Source organism: Lynx rufus, unplaced genomic scaffold, assembly GCF_022079265.1.
Source record: "Lynx rufus isolate CCGP_SWC_20201006 ecotype Redwood Valley unplaced genomic scaffold, mLynRuf1.p SCAF_1, whole genome shotgun sequence".
In the NCBI taxonomy this organism is placed as follows: domain Eukaryota; kingdom Metazoa; phylum Chordata; class Mammalia; order Carnivora; family Felidae; genus Lynx; species Lynx rufus.
The window spans coordinates 34,337,758-34,352,959 of record NW_025814823.1 but is presented as its reverse complement, the minus strand read 5'-3'; positions in this window follow the sequence as shown (position 1 = coordinate 34,352,959).

Here is a 15,202-nt window from a genome sequence, read left to right as displayed (position 1 = left end):
TAGATGAGGTCAGAAGGGTGGGGTCCTCATGATGAGATTATTGCCCCTATAAGAAAAGATACCATAGAGATTTCTATCTCTCTCTGCCATGTGAAGACACAGAAAGAAGGCAATTGTCAGTAAGCCATTGACAGGAAGCAGAATATGCCATCCCAGAATGTGCCACTTAAGCATGTGGATTATTTGGAGTAGAAGATAATCTGGACCAAGCAGACTCAGGAGGAGATTTTTACTTCCCCTGAACTGCCTAAAATAATTTAGAGAGGGAACCTACACAGAAAAAGGGTATTACCAGAGATAATGTTAGAAAGACTTATCTGCATGGCGTGGCAGACATTTGTTTACCAAACATTTGCTCTTCCCATGTGAATTGTTTTCCTCACCTTTGAAGCCCAAGATCCCTATCTCCTTCTCCTTAGCTCAGAATGGTATATAACCCTCAATTACCTGACTGTCAGGGAGTTTCATATTTTTATGGGTCTTCCATATGTATGAAATTTGTTTTTCTCCTGTTAATCTGTGTTGCATTGATTTAATTATTAGGCTAGCCAAAGAACCTAGAAGGGAAGAAAAGGGAAAACTTTTCTGCCCCTTGGCCAGAAAGAGTGTTCTCACCAGAACCCTACTATGTTGTCACCATGATCTGACTTTCAGCCTCCAGAACTGTAAGAAAATAAATTGATATTGTTTAAGCCACCCAGTCCATGGCATTGTTTAATGGTATCCCAAGCTGACTGAGACAATGTAGTAGCTTATGTTTCATTGAACTTCTCACCAAGAACATCTAAAAAGGCTGGATAAAATACAAAAATTGGTATCTGAAGTCTTTGAAAAGCAGTCAAGACAATCAAAACTTGGGAGATCAATGTCTTAGAAGTAAAATTTATTTTATAAGGCTGACATTTTATGCCTTATTTCCCTTCAAAGTATTTGCTAATCTGTAGGAGGAAAAGAGAAAACACGAGGGAGAGATTTTGAGAAATTTGAGAGAAGATGTTTAGAGATTTTGGTAATCTCATGAGTTCAGAGCATTGTATTTTGAGTCCTTCAGAGACAGACATTGTGACAGAGTTTGGGGTACAAGATACTTACAAAGGTATTAGCTGTGAAAAGAAAGTGTTAAAAGAAGAGTAAGTCAAAAGAAATAGTCATAATGCAATGCCATCTAGAAAAATGATTAGTTAAACCAGTAGGAAGTTCTAGGATAAGAAATGACTGTGAATAGTGCTCCCTCTGAAGCCAAAATGATTAGATCTCTATCCCTGTGTTTGTTAGTCACTGGATAATGGGCTGTTCTGGGATGGGTGTCACTTTAGGTTTGCTAATTCTCTGAAAGTAAGGCAAACACTGACAGAGCTGACAGTAGGAAATAGCTGATGACAATACTCCCATGGTTGTTGAACAAGTCCTTCATTGAAGAGTGTCTGGGAAGTACATCTCCTTCTCTTCCATAGTTTAGCTTATGTTCAGTTTAGATCTACCTTTTCATAAACACAGAGCAAGCCTCCTGTAGGCCTGTACTCCTTATGGGAGATTTAGAAATAGGAGTTTAGTCAGAAGAACCAAATTTCCTACTACTTCAGGCTAGGATCCTCAATTGAAGCTCATTATATTTGTACTCCACTATCTATTTTAGGTTTCTTTGTAGTAGCTTAACTGATAGTGTGACCCAGACTGGCCACTTGGAGAGGTCTGACCTCCTCCTAATCACAATGTCCTTTTCAGGATACAGTGGCTGTACCCATCCATTTGTAGCACAACTGAGTGAGGAGGTACCAAGAGGCACCCAGCTGGATCATCTGTGTTGCACACGTATTCCTTTTTGGTCCTTTCCTCCTCTGATTCATCAGGGTTAATAGCACTACCAAGAAAGCAACTTCATTTATTGACTGCTGGTCCATGAATAGCAAGGAGCTCAAAGTACCCAGGTGGCAGCTGCAGTTTATGATTCAATGCTATTCTTGTTGTATCTCCTGGAACAAGACCACCAACATTGCAGAGCTCAAAATGGGTTATCAGGAATAAGAAGTGTGACCATTCCTCCTCATACTGTCTGTTCCCAGATCATGCATTCTTACTGGAGACACCGAGCCAAATAAAGGCCTTTGATTCAACACATATACCATATCTATAGAATGGTACCATATCCTTAGAAAGTATTACCTCCAATTTGGCACTTCAGCTGTGCCTTTAACAAACTACCCAGCATTTTATCAAGCCAGCAATTTTTTGTGGTATGGTAGATGATCCAAACAGTGGATCCTAAGTTCATGGGCCTATGGTTTCATCTCCTTTTACTGAGAAGTAGATCACCTAGTCTATTGGAACATTATGTGGGATCTCTTGCTAGTAGATCAAACCCTTAATAAAACATTAGATAGCGGTGCTGATTGAGGCCCTGATATCAGGAAAAGCAAACCTATATATGGGAAATATATCTATTCCTGTGGAAAGGAACCACTGGTCTTTCCAGGATGTAAGAGTCCCAAAGTAGCCAACTTCCTGATAAATAGCAAACTTCCTGATAAATGGCTTAAGGAAGAGTGCATTACTGAAAATTCAACGTAATTCTGTATTGCTGGCAAGTTTGAAATTCTGTGATGACAGCAGCTAGATCTGTTGAAGTCTGTGTTTAGCCTCCCTTTCTGCCACCATGGCTACCTCATTTATATGCCCATCATGCCACAAATTGTGGCAAAGATAAAAACCAGCTGATACCAACTGGCTGGGTCATTTGCTGTACACTCTTCGTTCAGTGCCTTTTCTTAAATGGATGCTCTCTGGAGCTGGACAAAGATCTTCACATTTCTTGTCCAATTTCATGGGTACCTCCATAAACCACTACTTTAGATCTCCTTGTACTTACTTTCCAATCTTTTGCATCTGTGACCAGCCAGCCAAGTCATTTTGCCACTGCTCAGGAATCTCAATGTATTTTAATTTCAGACCTCTTATTTCTAAAAAAAAAAAAAAAAAAAAAAAAAAAAAAAAAAGTAAACGCTGATGTACTACCTAAAGTTCTGATTATTCATAGGATTTTCCCTCATAACTATCTAAAAATGGTACTCTTTAGTAAATGGGCATACATTATTGATCTAAACCTATGTATTGCACTGTCAGATAAACCAAGATTGGGCATTTTCATCCTCTGTCATCTGGTCATAGGCCTGAATAGATGGAAGAGTGCTATTGTAACAGTGGGTCTAGGCTAGTTGCCTACACAGCTTGCTTATGACCCCTGATCCAGGTAGTACTTGATTCTATATATACCATTTCTGTTGTACAATGGATTGCATGTGGATCTTCTCAAGCTTATGTCTTTGTCACTTTGACAGGTCCCCACTCATGATAGATAATTCTTGCTGCATGGTTACTTGGTATTCCATAGTTAAGGACTTTTTCTCTTCCAGCGTTTGGTAGCACGAAGGTATTATTTTTCAAAAGGTGTCTGATTTTCCACTACAGATGACATGGCCTTCCTCAAGAGCCCCTGCATTATGATTCTCCCATTAAAGCTTGGCACAAGCTCTAAACAGCATCTTTTCTCACCAGTGATAGTTCAGTAATCTTAGGGTCTGCAGGATTATATTGCAGAAGTTACAAAGCAGCTTGGACCATATTTTAGACCTCCTGCAGCACCTTTCTTTCCACCCCCCCACCTCCCACCCCACCCCCCACCCCAACCCAGCCGCCTCTGGATGACTTTTGTATCCCCCAGCATATCAGGCCAATAAGTTTCTCTATATATAGAACATACTGGTTCCAAAAAACTAATGAAGCATACCTGCTGTTGTGTTTCATTCTTTGGTTTAGGAATTGCAAGATTTAATAGTTTACATTTCACTTTGCAGGAGATGTCTTGGCATTCTCAAGATCATCAGACGCTTAAATTTGTGTGCATGTGACAGTCTCCTGAATGTACACCAGGTTTATTTCTTGCCCTTAGGAATGCATGTGTCTTAGCAAGTTCTCAGGGCTCCTAGTCACCCATTTTTCATTCAACTTAACTGATATAATTATATCAACTTAGTTGATGCAGTGAATCAATGTGATATTCTGAGACTGTCAAGATAGTCCAGATTTCTTTAGACTGTAGTATGAAAGGGTGGGAGAATTTACATAATCGTGAGGCAAAATTGTAAGTATATACTGTTGTCCGTTTTTGATTAATGAAAACCACTAAAATACTTCTTATTAGGATAGAAAAGAACACATTCCTCAAATCGGTGTTTGCGTATAACATGTCTGAGACCTTACTAAACTGCTCTAGAAAACATATCATATCTGTTGCAGTGACTGTGGTTAAAGTCCTACTAATGAGTTTGAGATACTCTATAGCCAGCCTCCAGTATCCATCTGGTACTATAGGGGTCAGGAGATAAATTAAACTAAGGCATGTTGATAAATCCTTAAGAATGGCATTGATCTCCACAATTCATTGCAGAACATAGTTTTATTCAACGTTGATGGCTTCCATTTGGCCTTACCCATTATGATTTTTTTTCTTTAATTAATTTATTTATTTATTTTTATTTATTTTAAATATGAAATTTATTGTCAAATTGGTTTCCATAAAACACCCAGTGCTCATCCCAACAGGTGCCCTCCTCAATAAATTAATTTTATTTTTTAATTTACATCCAAATTAGTTAGCATATAGTGCAACAATGATTTCAGGAGTAGATTCCTTATTGCCCCTTACCCATTTAGCCCATCACCCCTCCCACAACCCCTCCAGTAACCCTCTGCTTGTCTCCATATTTAAGAGTCTCTTATGTTTTGTCCCCCTCCCTGTTTTTATATTATTTTTGCTTCCCTTCCCTTATGTTCATCTGTTCTGTGTCTTAAAGTCCTCCTATGAGTGAAGTCATATGATATTTGTCTTTCTCTGACTAATTTCACTTAGCATAATCCCCTCTAGTTCCATCCACCTAGTTGCAAATGGCAAGATTTCATTCTTTTTGATTGCTGAGTAATACTCCATCGTGTATATATATATACACCACATCTTCTTTATCCATTCATCCATCGATGGACATTTGGGCTCTTTCTGTACTTTGGCTATTGTTGATAGTGCTGCTAAACATTGGGGTGCATGTGTCGCTTTGAAACAGCATACCTGTATCCCTTGGATAAATAGCTAGTAGTGCAGTTGCTGGGTTGTAGGGTAGTTCCATTTTTAATTTTTTGAGGAATCTCCATACTGTTTTCCAGAGTGGCTGCATCAGCTTGCATTCCCACCAGCAATGCAAAAGAGATCCTCTTTCTCCACATCCTCACCAATATCTGTTGTTGCCTGAGTTGTTAATGTTAGCCATTCTGACAGGTGTGAGGTGATATCTCATTGTGGTTTTGATTTGTATTTCCCTAATGATGAGTGATTAGCATTTTTTCATATGTCGGTTGGCCCTCTGGATGTCTTCCTTGGAGAAGTATCTATTCATGTCTTTTGCCCATTTCTTCACTGGATTATTTGTTTTTTGGGTGTTGAGTTTGATAAGTTCTTTGTAGATTTTGGATACTAACCCTTTATCTGATATGTCATTTGCAAATATCTTCTCCCATTCTGTTGGTTGCCTTTTAGTTTTGCTGATTGTTTCCTTTACTGTGCAGAAACTTTTTACTTTGATGATGTCCCAATAGTTCATTTTTGCTTTTGTTTCCTTTGCCTTCAGAGATGTGTTGAGTAAGAAGTTGCTGCGGCCAAGATCAAAGAGGTTTTTGCCTGCTTTCTCCTCGAGGAGTTTGATGGTTTCCTGTCTTACATTTAGGTCTTTCATCCATTTTGAGTTTATTTTTCTACATGGCGTAAGGAAGTGGTCCAGGTTTATTCTTCTGCATGTCACTGTCCAGTTTTCCCCAGCACCACTTGCTGAAGAGACTGTCTTTATTCCATTGGATATTCTTTCCTGCTTTCTCAAAGATTAGTTGCCCATATGTTTGTGGATACATTTCAGGGTTCTCTATTCTGTCCCATTGATCTGAGTGTCTGTTTTTGTGCCACCCAATATGATTGTTAAAATCAGTATCAAAATTTAATAAGATAGAAAACAAACACATCAAACTAAATTGCAGAGACAAAAGTTGGTTGGATAAGCCTTAGAAAAAGTTAAAAAAAAAAAAAAAGAAAAAATGTAATGTTAGTAGTGGGAATGGAAAAAGGAACATTGCTATGAAGATGACAGATATGGGACACCTGTAAGGATGTGACTACCTCTTTGCCTAATAGAATTGAAAGTTAAAGGAAATGAACAAATTTCTTATAAAATATTCCTCGCTAAAATTGCCTCAAGAAGAAATAGAAAATTTGAATTGTCCTCTATCCCTTAAAGAGATATAGTCAATAACTTAATCTCACAAAAAAAGTCCCACTTGTTTTCCATCTAGTATCACCAGAAGATTCTTCTCAATATTAGGGAGTAATAATATCAATCGTATACAATTCATCCAGAAAATACAAAAAGGGAGTGATCCATAAACTAAGTTATAAAATAGACATAATCTCAATCCCTAACATTAAAATAAAGACAGAATTCAGGACTAAACAAAAATAATATGAAGAAAGATGAAACAAAGATGCATGAAATGTAAAGATGAAAAAAATCTAAATAAAATATTAGCAAATAATATAGCAATATTACTATATCACAATATCACAATATCTTAGATTAACTTGAGGAATAAGCTGGTTTGACCTATGATAATTAATCAGTGTTACAACAAAGTTAGGATAATTGTCTTAATTTGATAAAAGTAAAAACCTGCAAGAAAAATATGGAATGCATACTTTAATAGTGAAGTGATGACAGCTGCCCCCCTCCCACCTTTAGAAATGAAACAGGATGACCACTATTAATAGTTTTATTCATCACTATACTAGTCAGACCTTGCTAATGCATTAAGGAGAGTATAAAATAAACAGCATAAGGATATGATAATGTTTTAAAAATCATTGTTTGGGTACTATATGATTGTTTAAGAAGAAAATTCAAAATAATCTGTAGATATACTATTAGAATAAATAACTGAACATGAGAATTTATTGTATATAAGACCAATATAGTAATACCAATTTTATTTCTACATGTGAGCAACAACCAGTATATTTAATAAATAATTATGCATCAAATATCTAGTAATTAATCTAACAGATATCAAAAACCTAAGAACTAATGTGATAACAGATTTCCAGACCTCTATTTATCCATATCCACAATATCATTAAGTTGTTAAATCCTTTTAAATCCATATAGATTTTCAATGCAAAAACAATTTAAATAGTGCAGTGTTTTCCATTGGCAAAGTAACTCTTAAATTTATATGGAATTGCAAATGCCAATAGAGTAACAAATTTGGAAAATTTGTTGTATCATGTATCATGACTTATTATATTGCTAATGTAAGAAAAACAATAAGGTAGTCATTAAGAAAAATAGAGTGATATAACAAAATAAAGATTCAAACAAGAAATTTTCAACATATTTGTAACTAGATTTATAACATTTAATACTTCAAATGCAGTGACAAAATGATGGTCTTTCAAATTAAAGGTGCTGGGCCAAGTTGATATCAACGTTAAGAAAAAAATAATCTTGACCTTTACCTCTCCAACTATATAAATACCAATTTCACATGGATTAAGGAATGAAAGTTGAAATGTAAAACAGTAACTCTTTAAGAAGATAATATGGAAGGATATTTTTGACTTAGGCATTGGTTAAAGTTTCTTTGTATTAAAATTGAAAATTACCAATGCACACCTGCCAGAAAAACTAACATTAAAAAAAAGATGATAACAAATACTGTTAATGTAGAGCAACTGGAACTCCCATACTCTGGTGGTGAGTATGTAAACTGGAACAGTCAGTTTGGACAACTATTTGGTTACAAATATTAAAGCTAAACATCTATGTAATGTTTGACCTATGAATTAACTTCTCTATATTCACATAATAGAAATGAGTACACCTGAGCCTCCAAAGACATGTACAAGTGTGTTCCTAATAGCAGTATTTATAATAGTTCTAAATTGTATTCTATCTGTGTCCATCACCTGTGAAGTAAACAAAGCAATTGTGGTGTGTTTAGAAAATGAAATACTATATGGCAATGTAAATGAGTGAAACATTGTTTTGTAAGAACATGCAAGAATATCACATATATCAGGCAAAAAAAAAAAACAGTATAAGTGCAATTCAATTTATAAAGATCAACAACAGACCAACTTAATTTATTGCATTTAAAAGCAGAATAGCGGTTACTTATGGTAGGAGGGGTTTTGAGAGTACAGAGGCACAAGGAAGGATTCCTGAGGTCATATATTATCTTATTTTCTTAATCTTGGTGGTGGTCATATGAATGTAGTAACTTTATAAAAAGTTACTAGAATGTGCACTCACAGGTTTTACACTTTTCTTCATCATTGTTGCCCTTCAATTAAAAAAAATAAAAAATAACATAAGAAAAATTTAGGGCTAGAATTATTAGATTTAAAAATAAATCCTAGCTCAATAAATGAAACTCTAATGCAGTATCTGCTTAATTGACTAAGTCCTGGGAGAAGGAATCACTAATAGTATCAATCTCATTCTTTGACCTTGATTTGACCATGATTTTGTAGTGATGGTCATTGTGTTTTTAAGGTGTTTCTCCTCTGCCCTTCATCTCACTCATTCTTTCACCACATACATGTAAAGTATTATAAGTTATATATGATATACTCTTCAAATTTAATGATTATAAAATATATTGTACATGTGTATATATGTACAAATGTATATATTATGTATATATGTACCTATGTATATATGTACAAACATAATATAACTCAGTTTTTCATTATCTTTCACGTCAATTTGTTTTCTCAGCACTGTGGTCCCTTTCATCCTGGAGCTGATTGCAAGGTGGCAAGATCTTAATATCTGGTTTGAGTTCAGGGTGAAGAAAATGTCAGTCATTTAGCATCGTGGGGGTTAGGACACTTACTGCTATGAACAAAGACCGATCAGCTAGGATTTGGAACACAAGTATAGCTACTAATCAAGTGGGATTTACATCTTTTTTTTTTTTTAGCCTATGGTCCATTGAATGTATGTTTCCTTCATAATTTCAATATGTCAAGGAGGGGCTGGACCAAAGAATTATTCAATTATCTCTTGGTCCACTGATGAAAATACCATGTAATAGTGTCACAAACTGAAAGAACACAATATATCCATATTGCAGTGGTAAAATCTGACAGCTGAATTCTTGGATTGAAGTAAAATTAACACCTACAAGTAATGAGCAGAAGTGTCCTAAACTAGCATAGCCATCCTACCTACTGTGTTTTTTTATGACAAACAATATCCACAATTCTAATTATTAATCAAGATTGAACCTATAGTCTGGGTCATATAAACAAAATTACAAAATTAAACAAAAACAAAATTAAACACTTAAAAGGCATTGTTTTTCCTTAATTCCCTATAGACACGGCTGTGAGAACATGAACAACAAATGCTCAAAACCTCATCTCTAATAATCTATTGCTGTTTAGATAAACAGAGGCTAAGACCAAAGAGAAACAGAGAGAAAGGCTCTTTCCAGACACTAGAGCTCACCACAGAGTAAAAGCAAAGAAATCAGTGTCATGTACTATTTAAAAAAATCCAGGTCAAAAATTGCACAGCTCTGTGGAACTGTTTTATGTTACTCTAGCACTACTATAAGTTGACGTGGTGTGGTTACTGTTTGACCATATTCCTGCCTCCAGTGGCCTGCTCTTTGAACATCATGATAGCGATAAGCAAGCACAGAGTGAGAGGCTAAGTTCAGCCCTGGAGAGAAAAGATAAGTAGTGTGAAGATAGTGAGCAGGTACAATTCAGGCAGGAGGAAAAAATTAAGATAAGTTTTGGCTGCTGTAGGTGTTCCTCTTCCTCACTCAGAGCTGAGTTTTGTCATATTTGAGGATCATTAGGTAAGGTCCCAAAAGTTTGTCATTGTTTACAGTAATTTGGTCAAGAAGGCTCCAAGTTTTCCATAATTCAGAGAGAAAAACATCACTCAAATAGCAGATCATACTAGAATAAATATGAGAAATACAATATCACTAGGCACAATACAATATGACTAGACTGTATACCCTTTAGAACAAAAATATTCTAAGGCTTTAATGCTGTCTTCCTCCAGAATTCACTGGCCTGTCCTTTGACCAAAAGTTCCAATGTTCCCTTAGGAGAGTCGGTGGGCACTGCTCCACTTGGAATTTGGTCCAGCGATGCAGTCACCTTTCACACAATGCACAAGGTCTTTAGAGCGTGGTGCTGGGTACATAATGTTATGAGTTTCTTTATATCCATTAGCCTTTCAGACCTGTTGACTCTTCGCCACCATGGATCACTGTGCTCCTTCTGACCCTATCTGCCCCTCTGCTCATCACCATAAGTTCAGCTTATTCGTACATTTTCCTGTGTAAGCTCATTCAAATAGAAATAGCAGGTGCATAATTGACCTCATAAATCCAAATATAATTCTGATTCACATAGATATTGTCACACCTTTCATTTCTCCTTATGTCTCAGCAATTGTTTAGAAAGGAGGCTCCTTGAAGACATAGGTTATGTGCTTTTTATTTGAATATTATTTGAGAGCTTACAAAGATGAGTCAGTTGTTAAAATAAACAAATTCAGTTAAAATACTACTTTGTGTTAGCCACTGTCCATTAATATTCACTCAGATATACTACCCTTGACACAGTGAATAGGGTCTAGTCAGGAGGTCAGCGATAGAAAGGAATTTTGAGACTCGAGTGGCCAGAATCCTTAAAACACTTCCCACATTTATCCAGAGGGGGTGTCCCAGCAAAAGACACTGATATCAGGAGATTCCCAGACTGCAGTGAGATTTCTGTTAGGTCCCTTAAAATGTGAAATAGATACCATCGTACATTTCTTATTGATACTTAATCTTGATTAATCCTTGATACAATTCCATTCTACACAATTTTAAACCAGTGACCCAAAAACAATCCCTATGGACTTTCCCCCTATTTTTTCCTATTTCGTTGTTTCATAGTACAATATTAAATATTATAAGAAATAATATTTGGTCAATTAGATGTTTTTTTGTATGATTCCTTATTCACAGCTCTCAAAACCCTTGGGACTTCCTGACCAATAAGAGCAATAAGAATATCTTTGTCTTATTTGGTCTCTTGTCCTCAGTACCTAAAATCACTTCAGAGCCATAAAGTTGAAATGGGAATTTTTTATTCATAACAAGACCCTTTCCACAACTGGGTTTATGTTAATGTGGTGACTTTCAGAAAGCACCTCAAGATGGGGGCTGGTTGCCAGGGGAACAAACCAAAAATAGACGGTTGGAACTTTCAGTTTCATGCCTTGATTTCCCAAGATGAGAAAGAGGCTAGAGATTGAATCAATCGCAAATGGCCAGTGATTTCATCACTCATGTATATGTTATGAAGCCTCCATAAAAACCCAAATGGGGAAGGTTCTGAGAGCTTCCAGATAGGGGAATCAGACCACTTCCATGTGCCACTGTGCCAGGCCCCAAATTCCACAAGGACAGAAGTTCGAGACTTCATCATTTTCATCTGCTGTTGATTTGTATCCTTTAATATCTATTATAAATCTGCAATCTAGTGAGTAAATGGGTTTTCTGAGTTCTATGGGCTGCTCTAGCAAATTAATTGAAACCAAGGAGGGGTTTGTGGAAACCTCTGGTGTATTACCAGTTGGTCAGAAGTATAGGTAACAACCTGGATGTCTGGTTGGCATCCTGAGTTGTAGAGGGTTGTTGGAACCTCCAGTTTGTAGCCAGTGGGTCAAAAGTGGGTGTCAAGCCAAAAGACACAACCAAGCCAAAGAATAAGAAAAAAAAAAAAAAAAGGTTTTATCTGCAACAAGCAAAGGAAAATACCGGGGATATTTCCTGAAGTAGTGTCTCTCCAACAACACTGGGGAAATTTTAAGCTAAGTGTGTATGCATATTCATGAAGTGGCTTGCACAATGGGGAATGCAACATGTAATTGGGGCAAAAGTCATCTTAAGGTGACTGAGTCCAGGTCAAAGTCATGAGGACCTGCAAGGGTTAGCATCCTCAATTCTCTGGCTCCAATTAGTCTGGTATCTGCGTACTTAAAGGGTTTAGATCCTGCAAAGATAACTTAAGAATATCAGTGAGGTCAGGGCACCTGGGTGGCTCAGTCAGTTAAGCCTTCAACTCTTGATTTCAGCTCAGGTCATGATCTCATAGTTGGTGAGTTCAAGCCCCACATCGGGCTCTGTGCTGACAGCATCGAGTCTGCTTGGGATTCTCTCTCTCCCTCTCTCTGCCCCTCTCCTGATCTCTCTCTCAAAATAAATAAATGAACTTAAAAAAAAAAAACAATATGCATGAGGTCAGTCTTCACTTTTGAATATGATTTACTATCTCCTGCCTGATAGTGGCTGTTTGTTCTTACATTCTGTCACAAGATGGCCAGGGGGCAAAAACACTTTTCTCATGTCAATAAAGCTATGTCTCTTTCTTTTTCTGGGGACCCCTAACTCTTTGTGCTTACAGAAACACACGTAATAACTGGGGCTTGAGATTGGTGGACTCTGATGCTATATCCTGGTAAATAGTGTCAGAACTGAGTTGAATTGAAGGACATCCAACGGGTATCCTATGCTTGGTGGTGTGGGGGGAACGCTCCCACACATACACACATGTTGGAATTGGTGACTGCAACCACTAATACATAGTAACATGTCCTACCCTCTTGCTCTTTAATTAGCCTGTACAATGATGGGAGGCAGTGCATTATATGGTAAATAACAACAAATATGAAGTTTACAGTTCTAGCATTTATTGTTTACATTTAGAAATCTGCTTATCCTCAGTAAGTGGTAGGCCATCTGTAAAATAGAAGTGTTGAAAATTTGGCTTTTATGATCATCAGATAAGATAAAACAATTTACCTATAATTTTGTTTGTTTATTTATTTATTTTCATTTGCATGTAGTTTACACACAATGTTACATTAGTTTCAGGACTACAACATAGTGATCAACTTCTCTATATACTATGCGATGCTCACAACAGGTGTAGTGACCATCTGTCACCATCCAACACTATTACCAATATCATTTATTATTTTCCCTGTGCTGTACCTTACATTCATGTGACTTATTCATTTCATAACTGCAAGCCTGTATCTCCCACTCCTGTTCACCCACTTGAACCATCTTCCCAGCCCCCTTCCTTCTGGCAACCATCAGTTTGTCCTCTGTATTTATAGGTCTGATTCTGCTTTTTGTTTGTTTATCTATTTGTTTTGTTCTTTTTTTTTTTTTAGATTCTACATGGAAGTGAAATCATGTTGTAATTAGCTTTCTCTGTTTGCCTTATTTTACTTATCATAATACCCTCTGAGTCCATCCATGTCACAAATGGCAAGATCTCATCCTTTTTTATGGCTGTTCCATATAAATATATTTAAAATTCAAAAATTATGTTCAAATGTAATGAAATATTATTAATATTATGTACAGTCACTGGTATCTTGGAACAAAAATCAAAGAGGTAAAATTATAGGACAAATAGTACAGGTCTCATTAAACAAAATAATGTGGATCACTTTCAAAAAAATCTCAATAGAATAAAAAGTGCCTAAAGATAAGTCAACTCTAGTGTCAATAATTAGTGTTCCTATACACAGGAATCAACTCTAGATGACATAAGCAAAAAAGGTATTTTGATAAGAAATGGAAAAAAAATATTTGGGAAGGTGGCAGGATTAGAGTCTGGAAATCCAATCTTGTGGACTGTTGAAATTAAGAAAGTGCCTGAGAGCTAAGATGCAAAGAACACTGAGAAAATAGCCATCTCTGAGAGGAATGACTGGTCAGCTTACCTTGACTGGTTAGTCTCTGCCATTGTCACTACCTCCTCCCATGCAGTAGTCCCCACTGATAAGAACTCCACTGTCAGCTGGTCACACACCTGGCGGGGGCTATCTCAAGTGGTTGAGTGGAGAAAGGACAAGTCCACCTGGCTTCAAAGGTGAAAGGCGGGCAGTGATAGTAGGGAGCTAGAAAATACCCTTCCATCAAGATTACAGACAGCAAAAGAGAGGCAATTTCCTTTAACTATAATAGGATAATATTAGAAAGGAAGATTACAACCCAGGAAGCCCAAGGCTAATGAAAGTCCTTTTTAGACAGTCCCTATTTTCTCCGGCTTGCATGTGGGAAAAAAAAATTCTATTTAAGGGAAAGTTGTAAGCTTAAGAATCATTAATAAGAAATCTATGTCACTATTGTATAGCTATATGATGATTTTGAGGTTCATTTACTCTGTGTATGGTTGGTTCTTCCCCGTCCAAGCTACCATAATTCACTATTGAGAATAAACGAAACATTTTCTCATCTAAGAGATGAATAGCTTTCCTAGTGCTTATCAGCTAAAAGTATTTTTGTGGAAAATGTGCAAGAAAGTTTGGAAATTTATTTTAATTTCTAAAGAATTCTATATTAGTACCTGTGTTCTATTTACTGAAAAACTAATCACGCCAAATATTCTCTAATTGTTTTTGAAATCATTTGCACTATTTCCTCTTTTTTTAATGAGATTATTAACTTCTCAATATATTCAGGTGTTTTTTTTTTTTTAACTTTTACCATTTCTTTAGACAATTCAGTAACCAGATTTCTGAAAGTAAATATTGATCTTTTCTGTTAGGTAAGAGATGCAGAGAGAAACAACATTAGTCAATAATGATTGAAAAATCTTGTTATTTTCAAGATTTATTTATTAAATAACAAGAAAGACTGTTATTTTTTATTAGACTAACACTGATTATTATATAAACTGAAAATGTAGTTATTGTCAAAATTTTTCATTAAGTAAAACATTAGCTGTGACAGTGTGTCCAGGGGAAATGTAAGATATCAGTGGGGGGGTTAAAGTGGGCCTTCTGGGATTAAAATTTTCTGTGTCAATCCATGTCCAGATAGATGAGGCATAGTGTGATTTAGAAGTGCTTCAAAGCCCAAACATTACACATTTTCAAATTCAGTAATAATGACAATTATTGATTTCATCAGATGACTTTGGTTTTCTCCAAACTACAAACCATTTCCCAAGGAAAAACAAGATCCAAAAATCTCTTTTGGAAGTTGTTAGTGCCATTTTGCAAACATTATGAGAATA